The sequence below is a fragment of the Candoia aspera genome, chromosome 3 (genome assembly GCF_035149785.1).
Source record: "Candoia aspera isolate rCanAsp1 chromosome 3, rCanAsp1.hap2, whole genome shotgun sequence".
Lineage (NCBI taxonomy): Eukaryota > Metazoa > Chordata > Lepidosauria > Squamata > Boidae > Candoia > Candoia aspera.
The window spans coordinates 117138649-117153951 of NC_086155.1; the positions used below are offsets into that span (position 1 = coordinate 117138649).

The 15303-nt window shown below is 39.8% G+C and overlaps 1 long non-coding RNA gene across 1 annotated transcript in view; it reads right to left on the reverse strand.

Moving 5' to 3' along the window:
• LOC134493877 (uncharacterized) overlaps nt 1-15303 on the reverse strand; it is a 412608-nt gene that overhangs the window by 241007 nt on the left and 156298 nt on the right. The gene's annotated exons all lie outside the window — the stretch shown is intronic.

The following is a 15303-nucleotide window of genomic DNA, read 5'->3' on the forward strand; positions in this document are numbered from 1 at the left end:
GCATGGTATTAGTTTGTGGTTAGGTGTGTTAATATATTGCATATACATCCTAGTCGATAGGATGCAGGCAACAATATGTTAGCTGGCAAGGTTACCTCTAGATTATAGATTATAGCTTACACAGAATAGCATGAACCAATAGGCTATGGCTATACTTGTGCCATACTGACCAAAATGTGCCAAAACTGACTTGGTATTGCCCTTATTGTTCACAGGGAATATTCCATTTAGCATGGGTATGATTATGACTCATAACCTCATCCACATCTTCTCTCTATCATTCAAAAAACTATGACCAAAGCCATGATGGGCAACAGAGTGCATTGTCTACAGTCTATCTGGTAATTGCCTGGTATATAGAAGACTGCAACTTAGAATGGAAGAGGGATAAATAGTAAAGAGCATGGATTAATAAACAAAATGAAAGAATGAAAAATAGATGTGCTGTGTGTCTGTGAAATTAGGAGAAAGAACATGCTATAACAGATATGGTCTGATCTGATGGAATGGAGTTGATGAATACATGTAGGAAAATTATTTATTTAACAATTTAAATGGCCACACAACTTGCAAAAATGTAACTCTGGACAGTTTACAACCTTAAAACAAATCACCGTATTAAACAATCCTCCCCCCAGTAAGTACAATTCATACACCAGTTGCAGAAAGCAACAACATGTTTTGAACAACAATGACATACTGTATGTTTATTGATTCAAAGTTCCAAGATAATTGCCCCTTTAAGGCACTTTTCAATTCCAGCACAAACTAATTTGCAATATCCACAGCTGATCAAAACAGCCTTATCACTAAGGTAAACGGAGTGATATCTGGGTCTTAACTGGAGCTACTACGAATCTCTTCTATTTTCCTTCTATTCTAGGGAGGCCGCATGCTCAGGTTAGTATGATTAGTACAGGTGAGAGTGAGCGGAGATGTTCAGTTCAGAATAACCAATGGAAAAGAATGATTTAATCTCACCCACCAGTCTTCATCCACATTATATTCCTACTTCCATGGTGGTTGGGGAAACATCACTTGCAGTTGGAGGGATGGGCCACAATACTGCCCTTGCCCTTGGATGATTATACTACCAAACCAGGGTGGGTGAGCCTGTGCTGATACCGGAACAGAACAGATTAAAGTAATAGAATTCATATAGGAGTTTGCCCATTGCTACATGTATAAAAAGAATGGCTACTCACACTCTCCATCTGTAGAAATGAAAGCAGATGAGATGATATTGAAGTACATCGTTGGAGATAAAGTTGAATGAGGAGCTGAACAAAGAGCCAATTTAACTAGCTCCTTCTCTCTTCATATAGTTCTAAGCAGAACAGCAGTTTTTAGTTAGTTCAAATCTGGGCATCATTACAATTTTTACTCCCTCTGTCTTTGGAAGACAGACATTGGGACATATTTTTTACTTCTGATCTCTGAAACATTATCTTCAGATACCAGCCTTTCACAATATCTTCATCCATCAGAACAGTTTGCCAAGTGATCATTGCAAAAACTACAGGGGGCTTTCATGGTTTCTTAAAGTATACCTTGGAAGGTGTTTGACAGGACTATGACCAAAGGGGTACATGAGGTGACAACGGCCCCCTCTATGACCCTGCCTTTTCTTCAGGAGAGAAGCGGGCTGTTCCAAAGGTGGGAAACTCCTGTAAGCAAATGCCTGCTTCTGTGATCTCTCCCACTGTGCCTCAAAGTAGGAGGAGATCTTCAGCAGACATTCTCCATTCTCTTGGGTTGGGCAGGCAAAATTTACCTGGGAAACCTATCATCTTGCAGATATACAGGCCCTAAGTCTTTAGGATTCTATAGGAAATTACCAGAACTTTGAATTGTACCCAGAAACACACAGGCAACCAGTGGACCTCTAGTAGCAGCATTTTTACATGGCCATAACACAGCTGCCCCATAAACATACAGACATTGCATTTTGCAGCAGGGAAAGTTTCCAGATGGTCTTTAAGGGCATCCCCATGTACTGTATATTGAACTACAATAATCCAGTTGCAAGACAACAAGGGCATTAGTGATCTTTGTTGCCTCCTGCACAAGCTAAGGCTGCAGCCGGTACACCATCTATTCCTGAAGGAGCCATGAATCCAGGAGGACCCCCAGGTCATAAGCCTGGTCTCCAAAGGATAGTACTACCCCATCTAAAGCCAAAATTGTTACTAACCCAGAATCACCAGGCTTTTCAAGAAACAGCTACTCAGACTTGCTTGGTTAATGAAAAACACTGCCTGCTGTAAAATGCAGTGGCCATTTTACAACATTATTTCAGAAGTCTCAAAAGTTGTAACTCCATTTTCTACAGCCTGAGACAATATTTTGTAGACACTGAGGACACTGCCTAAGGACAGAGTGCTAAATACTGCATGGATGCATATGCTGAGCCATAGGAAGCCCTCAGGAAGAGGACCAGCCTCACAGTGGCAGCCTCACAGCCTACTTTGGCCTGACCTGCAGATCTCCCAGCAGAAGCAGGGTCATGAAGTTGATGTCCCAGGCCTCTCATCCTTCAGACACCCTTGCCTGCTGTCATGCTTTGTGGCTGGCGTGGCTTCTGCAGTGGCATTGAATTCTCTGTGCAGGGCAGCAGAGAAGTAAGGCTTGGTCAGGGAAGAAAGGTGAGGAGGCTTGGGCGGCCTGAGGGAGGAAAGGAGGAGGTGGCTGAGGAGGAGGGCCAGGTCTGACTGCCCTGCCATGAGGTTTTCTCTGCTGGGCAAGGAATGTGAAAGACAGTCTGCCAACAAGAAACCACTGCAAAGCAAAAGAAGCCATTGCCAGGGCATGAGAGAGAAGGGAATGAGAAAAAGACTGAAGGGAAGAAAGATCTTAGTGAGATTAATTTCCCAGATTATATTATTCTAGATATGATTTTGGAAGATAATACCTATCAATCCTGCAGTAAAAAACAAATATTGATGTTCTGATTAATGAAAAATGCCACCAAACAGCTGTTTTACACCTCTGTTTCAGAAGTAACTCTGTTTCATAATAACATTTTTTAAAATACTTTGTGCATTATCATGATACCCTTTGTTGTCTTCATTTTTGTCTCACAATTTGACTGGTGCCTATAACTGAGCTTCTGCATTTTGGACCAGTTGAAGCTTCTGAGTAGTCTTCCAGAGCAGCCCCATGTAGAGCACATTGCAGTATTCCAAACAGGAGATGCCCTACAGCATGACTGACAGTGAGCAAGGCCATCCAGAAAAGGCCTCAAGTGGAACACAAGGTGGAGCTGTGAAAGCCACTCCTTGCCACAGGTGCTATTGGCTCATTAGTTCTCAGCTCAAGCAGAGAGCATCAGTACTGGCAGGCTGTTTTTCTCCCATAGAAGAGAATATCTGTAGCTCAGGGTTGAACTGTGGAGTCCTTGGTGCTCTCTGAGCTTGGTTGTTTGCTTGCAGATGTTTCATTACCCAGCTAAGTAACATCATCAGTGCTTTTCTCCAGTCACATTAAAAAACAAAGGCATACAACCTATTAAATTCCAAACCCCAAACCTGTTCTCTCCAAGACTGCACAAGCACACATGCTATAGCTCAAAAACTATTTTAAAAACCCTTTAATACTTTTAATCCATTTGTATAGACGGACTAGTGCAAAAGTTGTATTTTTATAGTATGGCCAGGGAACAAACATGCTGTTCAGTTTTATATGGTAAAAGGATAGGGAGATTTCTTTTGTGACTTTCATCAACTAGTGGAATGATTTGGATATCCATTGGGGTTTTATTTAATAAATGGCAAGCAAAAAACGCAGAGATTGATTTCTTCTGTGGAAGACACAAGTTTTCTGTAAAATTCCAATCCTAGTTACTTGCTGAAAAGCTTAAGCTCTCCCTCTCCACTTCTCTTCCCTCACTCTCTTTTAATTCATAGGGTCATTAAGGTATTCCCATATAGCTCTAATTGAAGGAACTTATGTTTCTTGAGTCATGAGGATTTGTAGAGTATGCTTCCCCCAGGCTGCCTTTCAAACTTGCAAGCTCAGTATACGAACTAGCTCCATTGGACTGCCTAAAATAGAGTATTTTGATTAAGAGAAAAGGCAGAATACTTTAAAAGAAGAAGACTAAAGCTAAATGCATGCTATACTCTGGATTTTTTCATTGCTTTTTACAGATGACATTTACAACCTACCCAACCATATGTGGTTATATAGATTTATTATGGGACTGTGGAATATGTCCTGTTAATGTGTACAGTAAATGTCCAAATTTTAACTTCATACCCCTTGGAGAGTTTTAATAATATGAAGGTAGTTTGACAAAATGCCAACCAGGGCAGAGCTGGAATAGTGCCTTGTAACAACAAAGGCATATGTAGACCCCTCCCTTCCTTCCTTCCTTCCTTCCTTTCTCTTCCTCTTAAAAAACAGCTACCTTTAAAGAGTCAAATGTTTTTATAGTTGAATATCTGCATACCTTTCTAGGTACTCATACTACAGGATGAAGCAGCAACTAAAGCGTGTTCCCAAGCTGATGAAAGATTTTCCATTTTACTCTGTTAATGTATTTTAAAATTGCATTTCATTACATTACATTACATTATTCTGTATTAAAATAAAACACAAGTTTTGAAAACAAGCAGGCAAGTATACCTTATTAGGCAACATGTTAACATCCTGAATTTACTAACAACTCAGTTTCCAAATCATATCATTCAATTTCATCTAAATTAAGATGAAAATTCTATTTTGTGGAATATGAAAAAAGTAAATGTGGAAGAAAGAATGTACTGTATCTTTGACATCACTCAACCACAGCTTTCCTATGCATTCAGGTTTCCTTAGTTTTTCTCAACCTCAGCAACTTTACGAGGTATGGACTTCAACTCCCAGAATTCCCTAGCCAGCCTGGTTAGAGAATTCTGGGAATTAAAGTCTGCATGTCTTAAAGTTGCCAAGGTTGAGAAACACTGCCTTAGATGGAATGAAAAAGCAAAGCATCCCTTATACCCTGTAATTAATAAGCTATCCAATGATCTCTAGCTTCCAAGGACATTCTATATATTCTTTTGCAACGGACAGAAATAATGTTATTGGCAGACATGACACGATTTCATGAAAGCAAAGAGCACTTCCAGGCAGCCTGATTAATCCACCACTAGAATTTGGATTAATCAGTGATCCTTATGATGCATTATTCATCTCATCTTTAAATCAATGAACATGTCTTCCTCCTTCTCTCCTTCCACTAAGAAATAAAATATACTTTAGTTTTAAATTTTGTCAGTATTGCTATTATTGCTATTGTCAAGAAACACACAGTTGTGCCTCGGTAACCGGTGGGGTTATCTGGCCTTCCAGTTTATGAAATTATAGCCACACATCCTTGTGTTCAGGTTAACGATTTTATCAGTGCCCTATTGTTTGTATATGAACAGCTTAGGACTAATTTTCCTTCACTCATTCCTCCAATCCAGTTTAATAGCATTTATATTAGGCGTAAAATGTCATATCAATAGACAATCCATTTTTATCCATACATCCTGCAACTTGCTTTACAATGTTCTTTCGTGTGTCCCTCTGGGGGGAGATGGGCGGTGGCAAAATTTGATGAATAAATGTGGGTTTATGAGCTCCCTTGAAGGAAGAAAATGGTATATATGGAACCATTGAAGTTGTTTGCTGAATTGGTTTTTAACCCAGGATTTAAACTCAATCTTAAGCCACGAAGGAAAAGAATGTAAAAGGAAAGGGGGGAGAAAGGGTAGGAAAAATCTCTGTAGTCTGCTTTTTAGCCAAATAATGAATAGAAACTAATTTAGGCTGAAATTCTATTTGCTGTCATTGTCATTACAGTACAAATATTTAGGAAGACATGTGCAAGACGTGCTCAACCATCAAATGGTAACGTGGCCTGAGGACTTTTCTGACTGTTCCATTACAGAATGAAATGGAAATAAATCTGACAATTATTTTCTTCTCTTTTGGAGCTTTTTAAAAGATAATAGAGATGGAAAACCACCAAAACATAGATGGAAAGAGTGTTCCTCCCCACCCCCATCTTACTTTGCTACTAGTCCTGCTAAATGGCATACATAGCTAACTTCATAATTTTCCACCACTTCATTTGTTCTGTAGAAGTTTCAGTACTTCATTATGCTTGCCAATCATTACAGAGGCATTGTCTGAGACAAAAGCCACATAATTCTCTAGGCTGAATCCAAATGAGACATTTTTCAATCATATGTCTAATATTTTCGGCATCTCCTTGTCTTACAGAGGGCATATCCAGAAAGTGAGTCCCACCAGAACATTGAGAATTATTAAACATGACATATACTAGGAAGAACCTGTCACTCTTTTCAGAAATGTTATCAAAATCCATTGCATATTTTAATTATGCGTAATAATAACTTTTTATGGCACCTGTGCTTTCCCTTTCAACACAGTCTGATTGACTTTGTGCATCTGCATCCATGTTTCTTAGCTGTTTTACTTTCTGGAAGCATTCCACTGATTAGTTTACTGAAACTTTACTATAATTCATACCAAACAGAAAACTGTACTGCAGTAAAACCTCCTGGAAAAGTGGTTCTACATTCACTTTTCTGTCACTAAAAGTAGGTGGGTTTAATCAAGAACCGACCAACACTTGGGGGAGGATTTTAATTCTTTCTGCATTTCCTTTATACTTTACAGTACCTTAGTTTTAAAAAACCTACTGCATTCAACAATAGATCCTTCAAGATTAGCACTTTTCAATTCAGTAGGACCTCAGTATGGATATGATTGAAGATGTAGATTATTTTGGATGTGAACTTCAGCAGGAATGAAGTACCATCCCATTCACCTGTTACTTCTAACAAAACACACTTTCAGTGGCATGGTTCAAGCCAATGAATAAACAGGATATTAATCTGATATTGCTTAGGACCCATACTTTCTCATGAAGTGGGCAGGATTTTTAATGATGGGGTTGTGTAAATTATATGGCCCACTGAAATTATAATACTGTAAAATATCTGACCATTATAGATAATGCTCTTCCATTCATTATACTGTATAGAGATGTAAGAGATCTGTAACTTATATATCGAAGATGTGGTTGGGTTTACAGGTTTACAGACAGGCTGGCAACTGTATTTCTAAATCTGAAATCCACTGTCCTCTTTCAGGATAGGCTAGAACGCAGCTAGGAGAAGCAGTTGAAGATCCCTTTTTCCTGGTCCATGAGGCTGCAGGTCTGAAGACTAACAAGGACTACAGTAGCAGATTTTTCATGACAGGATCCACGACAGGACCTTCTCCTTCCTCAGAATTTCTGGGAGAACTGGAACGAATAAGATAAATTTGGCAGTGAAAGTACAGAAAGAAGCCCCAGGGATGTTGTTGTTGTTCTTATTATTATTTCCAATGCTGCTTTACTCAGTTCTATTTGTTCCCATTTTCAGTCCCTCTATCTTTTTGTTTGTTTTGCTAGTCTGTTTGCAAGTTACTGGTTGCTGGCTTTGGTATGTAGATCTTAGTCTCCTATAGTTTTGTACAGATAATTTATTCTCCAAATTATCACTTCGTTGCATTTATTAAAATAAAATCATTTATTCATTGTTACTCCACTGTTGGGTTTGTACCAGCATCACAGATCCCCAAACCTTTTGGGCTTGATAGTTTCAACCTGGTTGAAAGGAAAACCTGAACTATTTTGTTAAAAGCTTAGTGCAGGGGACAAAAACTCCTATTTTGTTCTAATCCTATTCCAAGTGGAGGGGAGGGGGCATCTCCCTATTTAAGAACAGATAACTGGGTAACCTAGGGCAACAGCTACACACTCAAGTAAAGGGAGTGGGAGGGTGAAGTTTGTATGAAGGGATCTGGCAGGCTTGTGTTGTATTTACAACACCCTGCTGCAGAGGATATTTATAGTTTGTAATCCATGAACATGAGAATCGTACTTTGAAGCTAATATAAAGAATGAGGATAGACTGCAGTGAGGAAGTAATTCCAGATAGGAGCAATTAAGAATAAGTAACATAAATTGTTTTCTCTGTCCATTTTAATGAACGCCCTTGACGGTTAAAATGAAATTATTAGATTGCTCTAGCAAGAGAAAATAGTGTTCAGCCTCATGCCAAATTTGCACTAAAGTTTCCTTGTTTTATAAACAGGCTCTTGGGTCTTATAAAAGATAAGTTAACCATCTAACTTCCATCTGGGCAATTTCAAAGGTTTTTTAAAATAAGTGTCTATGAAACTGAGTCATGCAGAATAGCTCGTAAAAGCACAAGAACAATTCCAGGCCCTAATCCATTCATTAAATATGTGGCCTTTTATTTCTGAAATTCAGAAAGCTACTGCATTTCCCAAGTCCAGCCTTTCTCACATTCATGAAGTAACAGCATTTGAAATCTGTCCAAGGAACTGTACCTTTCTATCAGTTGGCCCTGGTATAGCAATTTCTTGCAGTGTAAAAAAGAGAGGAGTTTTGAACAATGTATAATGGAAGTGGAAAAGTTATTCATGATATAAGAATAGCTGTCTCAGAAACTTGTCTCTTTATCAGATTTGAGAACATATAAAAATGGATTTTTTAAAACCACAGAGCAACAGATTTAAGATTTGCACCCTCCACTCTCACCCTGTGGAGGAGGGAGGGAGGGAGGAAGGAAGGAAGAGGAAGGGGAGACATCAGCTCTGGCCAGGATAATTCCTCTCTTAAAGATGTACAATTTCCATCCGCTGGAGAGCAGCACTGTGCTTTGTGTAGCATGTTGAGGGCCACACTGTAAAGTTGGGCAAAGTCAGGACCCAAAGTGGGCCCAAATCTGGGGGGACGTTGCAGTTTTGAAGTGGCAAAGTGAGCACTGTAAGCTTCTGCAAATCTTAAGGCACCTTCCTTGCCCTTAAAATGCTATGGGCCTCACATGACGATAGAAATAGTGATATGTGATATGTTAGTGAAGTGCATACAGTATACCTGTGTTGTATCAGGTAGCCATCTGCCTTACGTGATGTGGTGAGGGCACCCACTAGAGGCTAGAGTAGAAGTGCACTGTCCCTACATGATCTAATGCTGAGCAAATTGTGGCTTGTGAGTTCTGCATCTCACAAGCATTTCCACCTATTCTAGTGGCATTTGAATCATCTATATACTCAGTTTCAAATACTGGATGTGTATCGTGCTGACCTAATTAGAACACCAGAGTGCTGAAAACTGAATGGAGAGTGTAAATTCTCCATTCTCCATCCCTTCACATGTGATATGTATGGAGATACTGTGATGTGATTGCTAGACCATGCTAGACAGGCTGCTGAGATATCTCCATGTTTAGTAGTGGAATCACTACATGCAGAACATACTTGTGGGTTTCTCTGGGAGATGAAATTCTGATTATGCAGACACTAAAGGTTCCTGGGGGACGTGCCCCTTGGTGGTCCTCCTCATCTGCTGGTGAGTCCTCGTGGACTTCCTACAGTGGCAGCAACAACCCTCAAGACAGTAAGGTCTGTTATTATTTATTTAAGTTACCCACAGTCCTGCTGACACTGAGTATAGTTTTATTTTGGTACTAGTGAAGTCCTTTCGATTCCCTAAGTTTTACTGGGCTCTGTGCTTTTTCTGTTTTAATTATTCATTTTATTGCCATTGTTAGTGTGTGTTTGTGTGTGTGTTTAATGAAACTACTTATGACATGCCTGCAATCGATAAATAAAAAGGTATTGCTTTAAATAAAAATGGATTAGCATAGAAATTTTCTGTTAATAATATTTAATTCAGCTTTAGAAGTTGAAGTGTTCCATACTCAAATCAAAGGCTAGAGAGATGCTTCTTGGGGAAGAGAAGTGAACCGACATTGTGACCGTGTCAAACTAAAAATGGGAGCTAGCCTTTTCTTCTCATGCTGACATTTCCCTGATGTATCAGCAGACATTAAAATGTTGCCCAAGTGCTCCGTTTCTGTATGAGAATATGATCTGCTTTCTCCTAACATAGCCAGAATCTCTGGGGTTTGTACTACTAGCACAAACATCCTAATCAACTCAATAGTTCGTGAAAAGTCGGAAACTGTTATGGGAATGTCAATTTTTGTTAATAAAGATACTTGACATTCTGAGGATTTACATCATCTAGACCAGTGTTTCTCAACCTTGACAACTTTAAGATGTGTGGACTTCAATTCCCAGAATTCCCCTGGGAGTTGAAGTACACACAACTTTAAGTTGCCAGGGTTGAAAAACACTGATCTAGGCCTAGTTCTTACTATAATGAATCTGTGCCTGGCTCATACCACTTCATTCTGCTGGGAGGGGGGATCCATATGTGTGAATATTTTTCCATACAAAACAGTTCATTCCACAGGGAAAACCAAAAGTAAGGGGGAAGGGAGTTAGATTAGTCTTCTCCCTGGTGTGAGATGGATCTATCTTCAGGGAAATTCTTTTATTCTAAGGAATAACCTTGTGAGCCCCCATTACACTTTGAAGGAATGGGCTCCAAACTGGAGTGTTTGGAATATACAAAAACCTACATGCTGTTTTAAGGAAGTTCCAAATGCCTCTGGTTTTTGCTAGGCCAGCCTTATAATACGAATCATAGTTGCCAACCAATTCTTCCTGCTGTTCAGTGGTATCCACAGCAAACCATAAATAAACTGTTATCTCTGGTGACAGGAAAAACAATACTGTAAAATGGTAAAACTCTGGACTTATTCAAAAAGAAAAAGGGAAAAGCCCTAGCACTCAGAACGAAGAGACACTGCTGGAAAGCTGCACTACGCTATTCAGCATACGTGCATAATTTTATTTCCCTATTTTCATAAAGCCACCATTTCACTCAGGGCCTTTAGATTCAATTCATGGGAGTTGCGATTTATTTTTTCTGCTAAGAGGGAATTCCGCCAGAATCCCTTCTTTCCTGAGTACAAAGCATGGGAAACCAGAAAGGCGGCAGATTGTTGGAGAAATTACTGTTTAGTGAAAAACATAACTTATGCATATGCCCTTCAACCAAGAGTTCATTTAAATGTACTCTTTCACATGCATGTGCAGGCTTTTTAATAAAAGCAATTTATTTTCCATCAAATTGAATGAGAATGGTCTGGAAGAAGAGTGAAATAAGTATTTGGCATAGGAGTACTCTGGGTATTCCAGTCATACAAGTTCTTAAGCTAGACTCTCGTATTCACTGAGCCAAATAAAACTTGGCTTGGAATGCTAGAGCCAAATTTCTTGTCATATACATATGTGTATATGTTTTTTTAAAGGTTAGAAGGCAAGAAGCGGCTTTCTTTTTAAGCATATATTTATTATATAACAGTTATATAGTCTACATATACATTTGCTATGGATTTAAACATACTCATCTTACACTGATTTACAGTAAAGGGCTTCGTTTCTGTACTATCACCTTGCTTCTTGAGTGGGGGACCTGACTGGTTGAGGTCTTCCAGATCTCTTCCTTAGGTCTAACAGGAGAATGTTCCACCTATTGGAAGCTTCATGCAGCAGAAACCATCCCACGTTTAACTAATGTACACTACTCTTTACCCTCCATTTCCCCAAAGATAAATGGGTTTTCCTTTGAAATCCACAATGTTACCAACCTTGTTATTTCACTGAGAAATTCCTCCAGCAAGGGGGCAGGGAGACATTTTTCATGGGGAGGATTTCTCACCAAGCCCCACTTCCCCATGCCTATGCTCAGATCCAGCATTTTATTTCAATTTGAAATAAGGGCATTGCAGCCAACTGCTCCTAATCTTCTTCACCCAATATTGGGTTGGCATCTTGTTCATGGAACTACCAATGATCTGGTACTTCAATGGAAGGATACAGCCAAGTATTTGAACCCCTTAATTTGAGCAATTTGACGGAATTGGAGTATTTGAGTGCATCTTCCCCTTGGACACTGGAAGCTCCCTCAGCAGGCCTTGGTGACTTGGAATCAACAGCAAAAGGATGTCACGGCCAGGGCTCATAAACTTTGACACACAGTTCTACATTTTGCCAACCCTAATAGCAATAACCATGGTCCTGCCACAACAAAATTTTTCAGAGCTAAGCCATCTGTTATATGCCATGCAGATTTGTTACTGCTATGACTCAAGCTCAATTAAAGCAATTTCATCTCAATTTTTGAGAGCTCTGCTGTGAATTCCTCATTGTGTATCAAATTCCTTCCTGAGATTGGAATCTGATCTAATTTCCATGAAGACTTTGCCCTTGAAATACTGGATTAAATTACTTTTCTTTGGCAGCGCTTTGGCCATCTTGACCTTGCAGGATAATTTTATATCCTCATAGAAGACAAGCTTTATCACAGACGTAAATCCCTACAGACTATCAACCCAGTACTATCTTGGCCCTGAGAGAGCTTGGTCTAAGGAGAAGCAAAGGGGCCTGATATACTGTATAGTATGACCTAAGCAAACCCCAACATTATATTCAATGCAATTTAGTCACTGCCTAGCTCAGCACTGACTCTGGGTGGCTTACAAATATAAAGTAAAGTTAAAAATAAAATAAAGATAAAAAGAGAACAAGAATGCGAATCCAGACAACAACACCCATACATACAAATATAGCCAACAGGGCCCCCCACAACTACCTCAGCCCAAAGCCTGGGAGAACAGCCAGGACTTTAAGGCTTTCTGGAATGCCAGCAGGGTAGGAGGCACATGGATCTCCAGGGAATCTCATACCAGAGGGCAGGGGCTATGACAGAGGAGGCACCCTTCCAGGGTCCCAGTAGATGACACTGTTTAATCAAAGGAACCCAGAGTGTGCCAACCCTGTCAGCTCATACTGGCCAGGCAGATGCCATGGGAGATCGGCAGACCCTCAGATAACTATGTCCTGTGCCATGTAGAGCTTTATAGGTCATAACCAGACCTTGAACTGTACACAGAACCATACTGGCAACCAGTGCAGCTTCTGAAGCAGGGTTCTCACGTGGAATAATACCCATCACTGCCTGTGCTGCTGCATTCTGGACCAGCTGAAGCTTACAAGTGGTCTTCAAGGGCAGCTCCATGTATAGCACATTTCATAGTCGAGCCATGAGGGGACTAAGGCCTCCTGATCCAGGAAACAGCACAACTACTATAGTCCTGTTGGTGGAGTTATGCAAAGGCCATCCTGGCCATAGATACCACCTGCTCATTGAGCAGGAACTGTGAGTCTAGGAGGCCCCAGATTGTGCACCATCCTTGAATAGAGAAGTACAATCTCATCAAAGGTTAAAGATGGAGTATTCCAAAATCCAGGTGGCCCTAATATCCACAGCCACTTGGTCTTGGTAGGACTGAGTCAGACTTGGTTCCTTCCCATCCAGGCCCATATAGCTTCCAAGCACTGGGACAGAACCTCAAGAGCTTCACTTGGCCATAATGGGGTCCAGAGATATAATTGGGTATCATCAGCATACTGATCGTACTGAACCCCAAACCAGTGGATGACCTCACCCAGAAGTTTCATGTAGAGATTAAACAGGACAGGAGAAAGCGTCAAACCCTGCACCACCCCACAAAGGAGGGGCCTAAGGAGTGCCCTCTCCCCCGCAGCCAACACTGACTGGATCCAGGTCCCAAAGAAAGGAAGAGAACACCATAAAACAGTGCCCTCAACTCCCAACCCTTGGAGCTGATATGGAGTGGGACTGTTTAGCAGATCATTCTCCATGCCAGCTATTTAGCAAACAACTCCTGCCTGACCCACAGATCTTTTACCCTTGCCTTCTACATGAGTTTTCCATCTTGTAGGTATTCGAGTCAATAACACCTTTGTGAAATACAGACTTTGCCTCTGCCAGCTGGTAGAAATAGGCTCCTATGTGCTTCTGTGTTCTTCCTTCTAGATGGCACAGGCAGCTGACCTAATAATGCTCTTCCTATCCTATTCTCATGCCAGTTCTTCTCCCAGTTGTCAGATCCACAGATACCTCTAGAAGAGGTAAGCTGAATTTGTTGCAGTTGCTATCACTATTTAGATACCCAACTGTTCAGAAACCTTGTTAAGTTTGACGTTTTCTATATTCATTTCTGTCTGTACCTCAGCCATAACGGGTCTTTGTTTTTTCAGTATGTCTGTTTTGATTTTTGACTGTAAAATTAAAGAATGGGCAGGAGGGAGGTCCTGATGTTTGTGTACTCATTGTTTAAAACTGATCTTAAATTCTCCCTCTATTCCCACGCTCGCTACTCAGAAAACGTATATAATATAGGTTTGGCACAATACAGACAATTGCAGCAATTAACATTTTTAACATTCAATATTTTCTGATCCTTCTCCCATAAAGTAGCCTTTCTGATTTCTTTTCCTTTTTTGCTCACTACCGGGTATAGACAAAACAGATGCTAATATTTTACTTCTTTTCTGCCAAGGAGAGATAAAGGGATTTTTGTTCATTCACAAGCCACATAAGTTCAGATTTCCTGGGGGCAAGATCTGCAAATGGGCACGTTCAGTTATTGGCTGGAGTGGAGACAGCATTTGGCATCCTCTGCAAGCTCTATATCTGCAGTTCTAGGTGGTGGTGGTGATGATGATGATGATGATGATTTAATATAGCCACCCACTCCAGTAGACTATAGACATGCCTGTTATGAAAGCACTGTGAATATCAGCATAGATGCAAAGCAGACAATTTGAAAATATTCCAATTTCATTTAAGCATGTCATATAAAGTCTTGAAAAACAGTTAGGGTCATAGCTTGGAAGCGCATGATGCTTTGGCTAAAAAGAAGGAAAGGGCTGTTACCAGATACTGTAGCTCCTTAAGTCAGAAATTGTTTTGTTAAACGATGTTCTGTCCAATCGGTTCTGCACATAGTGTTATAAGTGACATTCTATCCATGTCTTTGGCTGTTTTTTCTTTGGTTAAATTTTGGAACATGGTGCAACAGAAAAAAAGAGCCTTTGGATAAATACAGATTTGTTGTCATATGTCCATTACATACAAACCACCTGAGTTCACATAGATGTGATTACTTTCACTCCCCAATTCTCTCTATATATTGTCCAGCAAAGTAATTCCAGATGAATTCCTTAGTGAACATTAATTAAAAAGATAATGCATTTTTTTTTGTTTTCGTGTATTTTACATTTTTATGCTGCATTTTTGATAGAAGTGAAGCCAACAAAATAAAAAGAATAAAAATAAATAAAACATTTTAAATGGTATTTTTAACCAAACAATGGGGCTAAGTGGTTTGAAACTGCTAATAAAATTATTTCAAGTGAAAATATTGGAGGAAAAGGACAAACTTTTATATTGACTAAGAATGAAAATTTTTATGTAGAATTTACCTGCAAAGCAAAAGATCTAACATGGAG